The sequence below is a fragment of the Phoca vitulina genome, unplaced genomic scaffold, assembly GCF_004348235.1.
Source record: "Phoca vitulina isolate PV1807 unplaced genomic scaffold, GSC_HSeal_1.0 scaffold41, whole genome shotgun sequence".
NCBI classification, from domain to species: Eukaryota; Metazoa; Chordata; class Mammalia; order Carnivora; family Phocidae; genus Phoca; species Phoca vitulina.
In genome coordinates, this window is record NW_022589744.1 from 4,254,567 (window position 1) to 4,260,566 (window position 6,000).

At 59.8% G+C, this 6,000-nt stretch overlaps 1 protein-coding gene across 2 annotated transcripts in view; it reads right to left on the reverse strand.

Moving 5' to 3' along the window:
• Positions 1 to 5,692, reverse strand: part of CACNG5 (calcium voltage-gated channel auxiliary subunit gamma 5) — a 40,918-nt gene extending 35,226 nt beyond the window's left edge. For both annotated transcript variants that reach the window (XM_032429483.1, XM_032429484.1), the window contains exon 1: positions 5,543 to 5,692. The gene's annotated coding sequence lies outside the window, so the exon portion shown is untranslated. The remainder of the gene's footprint in view (positions 1 to 5,542) is intronic.
• Positions 5,693 to 6,000: the final 308 nt, after the last annotated feature.

The following is a 6,000-nucleotide window of genomic DNA, read 5'->3' on the forward strand; positions in this document are numbered from 1 at the left end:
CCCTCTACCCAACCCCACCCCCATCCCGTGTCAGCTGCCTCGGTTTCTGCCCTTGGGCAGGTGTCTGAGTCGATGGCACGCTGTCTCCCTCCATGAAGGGCTCATGCATGTCCAGACTCCTGGAGCAGGAACGCTTCCTGCAGCCTCCTTGCTGGGCAGTGATCCAGGCAGCCTGGCCTTGAACTCTGGGGAGGTGGGGAACCCCACGCTGGGCAGCAACACCAAGTGCACAGAAGTCTGCCCGAGGCTTCACCAGGGCGACTCCTGGTAACTTCTTTTTCTCGCCGATTCAGATTCTATTGTCTGGAATTACACACAATGAGTCTCATTTCCCAATTGTTCTGCCGTAACAGGAAAGAAAATAAAGGAGGGTCATCCAAACTTCAAGACCTCCTCCCAAACTGCAGTTCTTGAAAAGTCCTGTCTGTCCTTCCCTTCCGAGGCTTCTCTCCCCCCGTGTCACGCCGGCACCTCCGTGGCCGCTGGCTGAGCGTGCGGCACCGTGAACGCTCGCCCCCCGAGCACCCGAGAGACCTCCGTTCCATGCGGGCTTTGCCACTTAGCAGCCAGGGACTACATCTCTGCTTCCTCCTCCTCAGCCCTCGGAGAGGGAGGGGGACAGGGAGCGGGAGGGTTTAACTCCCCTTGACCTCGGGAGATACCGGCCTTGACCTCACCAGATGGCCTCGCTGCAGCTCAGTGAATAGATGCACGTGTCCGGAACAAGGGCCCGGAGGAGCCGGGGGGACAGGGGAGGGTGCTCCCTGCCCTCTGGCTTCCCGCCGGCGTGCGTGCACGGAGAGTGGGGGAGCCCGGGAGCTGGCACGGGCCGCACCACCGGGGACGTGGGACAATGCACCAGTCCCTGCAAAAGCCGAGGCTGACAGAGCTTCTGGGACTCGTCCAAGGCCACACACAGCTACTAAGCGACTGAGCTGGGTGGGATCTGAACTCACCTCTGCGTGGCTCCAAAGTCAATGTCAGATAGTAGAGCACGGACAGCCCAAGTTCGTGTCCCAAACTGTACCACCCACGTCGCTTGGCCCTTCTGGGCCTTGAAACATGAGGCAAGGAAATCATAGGCACCTTGTGGGACCAGTATGAATAGGTGTGGGAGAACACTTGGGATGGTGTTTGCACCCAGCGGGTAGCGAGCACGCGGCTCTCCTTTACTCTGGGGAGAAAGCAGAAATCCTCACAGCCCCCTCATGACCCTAACAGGATCAGGGCCCATCGGGAGCTGGCCCACCGCTGCCCGCCCAGCCACCCGTGTCCTTGCTCCCTGACTTGCTCTTCCTGCCGCTTGGAAGGCTCTTTGCTCAGATCTCTGCTTCACTCGCTCCCTCCCCTCCTTCTGGCCCCTGGTCACGCACGTGGTGGGTGCCCCCTTTGAAAATGGCACCCCCACACCCCCCCAAACCTCCAGCCCTTGCCTTGTTTTTCTCTCGAGCATTTTCACAGACAGCCTACTCTCTATTTCCCCTCGTGAGCATAGTTGTTGTTCGTCTCCCTCTTTAGAATGCTTGCCCCTAAGGGAACGGGACTGAATTTTGTCTGTTCTGTTCATAGCTGTACCCCCAGTGGTTCTCAACAGCGGGCGAGTCTGCCCCGCAGGGGACATCTGGCAATGTCTGGAGACATTTGTGGTGGTCACGGTGGGAGGAGGGGAGCTCCTGGCGTTTAGTGGGTAGAGGCCAGGGATGCTGCTAAACATCGTGCAACACACAGGACAGCCCAAGAAGAATAATCTGGCCCCAAATGTCCATAGTGCCACAGCTGTATTCCCATCACAGAACAGTCGCCAGCATGTACACAGTAGGTGCTCAATAAATGATTATGTAGAAGAACGAAGAGCTGCTGCATCATCATCATTATCTAAGAACAGGTATCATTGTAAATAATCTTCAAGAATGCTCATCGCACTAATATAACGTTAAATGTCAACTACATCTCAGTTTTTAAAAAACGGTTGTTATTTGGGAGTTCCTGGCCAGAAGCTCATACTGGTGACCAGTAACTTCTCTCTAGTCTGAGCCCTGCTCTCAGCAGCGCCCAGATGGGCTGCCAACGGCTCGCTGTCACACCGTCATGAGTCAAGACCAGAACATATTTCAGGCTCTGTGAGGGCCTGAGTGATGCTGGCCGGCCTCTCCCCGAATCCAGCCTGCTCATGGGCCCCCCTCAGCAGGAACACTCAGTTCTCAGCCCTGCCCCCACACTCAGGACCACGTGTCCACCTGGGCAAGGAACCACCTCCACAAGCCTTGTAGGGTGATCCCAGATGAGCCTGCGCCCCCAGGTTTCTCGCAGCCCAGGAGACTTGCGGGTCTGAGTGAATTAGGTGCTTTTTGCTCTTTCTGAGGAAGGACGTGGGATGTTCAGGGAATCACAGGAGTAGAAAGCTCCCCTGGCCCCGCTCAGCCCAGGCCTTTTGCTGACCTAACAAATCACCACTGACAGCTTTAAACAGCCAGCATGATGAGCCCAGGCTCTCCAAACGCAGAGAACACCACCCTAGAATACATTAACTGCCACGTGGCCATGCGCTAACGGGAAGGTGGAGCAGCAGAAAAGGAAGGATGCTTTTGCCTTGGGCCTAGTTCACCCCGGGAACAGGCTGCCAAGACCCTGAACCAGCTCCCTCGGTGGGCCACCCTCCCCCCTTCCCACTGAGAATTCCCACTGGAGGTTCACAACTTCCCCTGCCCGCTGCCTGCCCTGCCCCATCTCCCCTAGTTTTCCTCTCTCTCTGGGGCCTCCTTGGGCTCACAACTGGCCCTTTCTCTGCAGACTCTGGGGCCAGTTAAAGTAAGTACCTTTTTCCCTCCCCTGTTCTCCCCACCTTCTCTTTTCTTCTCTCTCTTCCTCTGCTTTCTCCCTCTCCCCTCGCACAAAGGTCCTGAAAGCTTTTTTTCTTTTTTTAAAGATTGTATTTATTTATTTGAGAGAGAGCATGCGTGGGAGTGCTCGAGAGCACAAGCAGGGGGAGGGAGCAGGGAGCCTGACGTGGGGCTCAATCCCAGGACCTGGGGTTCATGATCTGAGCTGAAGGCAGACCCTTAATGACGGAGCCACCCAGGTGCCCCATGAACGCTTTTAAATGAGTCATAAAGTTTCATAGCTGACAAATGGGTACAAGGCAGGAGTCAAAGGAACTAGTCTCTAATGGTGAAATATTAGACAGCAGGCAGCTAGGTCTGGGGAAACAGGGTATTTGGCAGGCAGGGGTTTTCCTGGTGCCACTGAAGTCACATGTAGCTGGCCCCAATTCTGCCAGGGAGGAAGGCTGACCCCAATGCAGAATGGAACGAAAGAGAGGCACATGCCCAGGGACCACCTAGGAATGAGCCAGCAGGCTACGTGGGGCAGGCCCAGGACACCCACGGCTGGAAGCCTGAGGCAAAAGCACTGGCTTCCCCCAGAGGCAGGGCTTGGTGGAGACTGGCTTCCAACCCTTGCATCCTCACTTTCTGGGACTCCGAGTTGAATCTCTGAGCTGCCCTGATACAAAAACACACAACTCGCCCCAGTGCCGAGGATGGTATGAGGGACCCTAGCAACTCAGTCCCCTCCCTCAAAGCCGAGGGCTGAGAGTCATATGGGGACTGGAGGAAGCAGAGACAAGCAGCCCTGAACACCTCCACTGAGCCTGACGCTGATATCTATGTCCTTGCTTTACACAACAGCCCTGGCCCCATTCCACAGATGAGGAAACTGAGTCCAGATGGTTCTTTCACTCGGCCAAGGTCACATAGTCAGTGACCCAGCTGGGACTGGAGCCCATGTTTTCCACGACGACGACATAGGGCCTGCCTCCTCCAGCCAAGTGGGAACCACTCAGTCAACCTCCCCCCTGCATTCCCCTCCTCCGCCCCAAGTCCTGGAACCCCACAGCCTGAGAATGGCTGAGCTCTCACAGGCTTGCTGCCAGGACGCCAGGCGTCTCACCAACTGGATGTGTGTGGACAGGGCAGTCCTGGCTCCACCCCACCCCTCAGGGTGTCCACGGCCTTCCACATGTAAGACGGAGGCAGAAGTCTGGGACAGGGACATCTGAGACACGGTGACAAACTGCATCTTTTCTAGCCGCCCTGGGGACCTGGCCCCGTGACGGGATGCCCCCAGCCATCTCAGCTGCTAAGTTAGCAGAGAACTGGGGCAGAGCGAGGGCTTCTCAGGCAGGCAGGAGACTCTGGGAGGGGGGCTGGCTGGGGAGTCAGCAGATGTCACCAAGATGCCTGTGGTCCTGAGATGTCCTGAAGTCAGAACATCAGATCGAAGCCAAAATCTCCGCACCCTCCCTGCCCAACCTGGGCTGTGAATTCATCAAGCCTTGGGGTTTAGAGCGATGAGGGAGTGGCATGAGGTGGCCAGGAAGGAAGTCCCATCTTTTGTTCCCTAGGATGGTGCGGAGTAGGAGCCAGCACACGTGACAGCTGGAGGTTGACGTCTGTCTCCCACTTGGGGACCCAGTCCTGGGTCCTGCTCTTGTCCAGTCACTGATAATCCCACAAATCAGGTGAATCCCTTCCCATCCCCGAACAAGAGCTTCCTCAACCCTAAAAGGGGACATGGAGGTGGCTGGCAAGTTCTGGGGGGGGGCAGATGAGAGCTCAAGGCTGCACCAGGGCCCCGGGGAACCGACACCCAGGCCAGCCCTGGAGGGGCTCAGAATAGGATCCTCTTTCCTCCCCAGCCAGGTTCCAGGAATTACCTCTTAAAGCCCTTTCAGTCCCAAGAAGTGATAATTTGACTTCACTTTGAAAATTTTAACGAACTGCATCTTCACGGGTTGCCAAATTAGGATGAGGGCAGAGACAGCTCAAGTAATTAAAATGGGGAGGAGGGAGGCTTTGGAGTGATGGGGGAAATGTGCTGGTGTGTGCCTGGTGGGTGGGAATCTCACCCTCAGCCTCAGCCCGCCGGGAGGGGGGCCCCCTCCCCGCCAGCTTCTTCTCCCCTGCCTGTCCATCTCCGCTCCCCGGCATCTGGCCGCGACCCTTCCTGCACCCAGCCGGACCTGGGCATCCTCGCTGCCCCCGCGGTCAGGAGGGAGAAGCGGGGAATTCGAGGCATGGATGGACAGCCCCGCTCAACAGGTGGTGGTGGGCTTTCGCTCCCGCATTATCCGGATGATTTCTGCCAGCCCCACTCCAGCCCGTCGTGGGAGCGTGCCCTCAGCTTTGGAGTGGGCAACCAGACTGCCCAGCAGCGCCGGCAAAGGGGGCGGCATCTCCTCCCCCGCACATTCCCGACACGCACACGCGCGCACACACACGGACACACGCGCACACACGGGCGTGTACACGCGCACTCGCCGCCACGCTGCCCCTTCCTTCTCAGCGCCGGACCCGGACGCGCGCCCGCGGGGGGACAAGGTGGCCTCTGCCCCTGGCGACGCGGTAATGGGGGGCAGCCCCGCGCCGCGGCCGAGGCGCCGGCGGGAGATGGTCCTCCCGCCCCCCCCCACACCCCCCTCCACCCCACCCCCCACCGCCCGGCATGGGAGAGCGGGTCTCCCCGCCGGCTTTCCGGCTCCTACCTCACCCGAGCGGCCGCGGCCCCTGACCCTGGTCGGAGGTCCCTCGCCTGCTCGGCGCGCCGGGCGGGAGGTTCGGCGCCAGCTTCCCGGGCGCCCGCCCCGTCGCGTCCGGCCGAACCGCTCCGCGCTGGAGAGCGAGCAGCCGCTGCCGCCGCCGCCGCTGCCGCCGCCGCGGGAGCCGCGAACTCGGAGAGGGAGGGGCAGGCGGGGGGCGGGGCCGGGGGCGGGGCCTCCCCTCCCCGCCCCCGCCCCTCCCCCCGGGTGCGGCGGGCTGCGGACGCTGGGCCCCACCGCGGCAGGGGAGCACGTCGGCGGGAAGCACCTTCGTGGGGTCTGCAGGTGGAAAGTAGTAGGGGCCTGGGGTAGGGGAGGAGACGCTTTCGGGGCCGCTAGGGGTTGCCTGAGACCCCCTGACTTTGGTCAGACTTCCTTTCAAATTCCAGAGGCTCCCGCTTGGC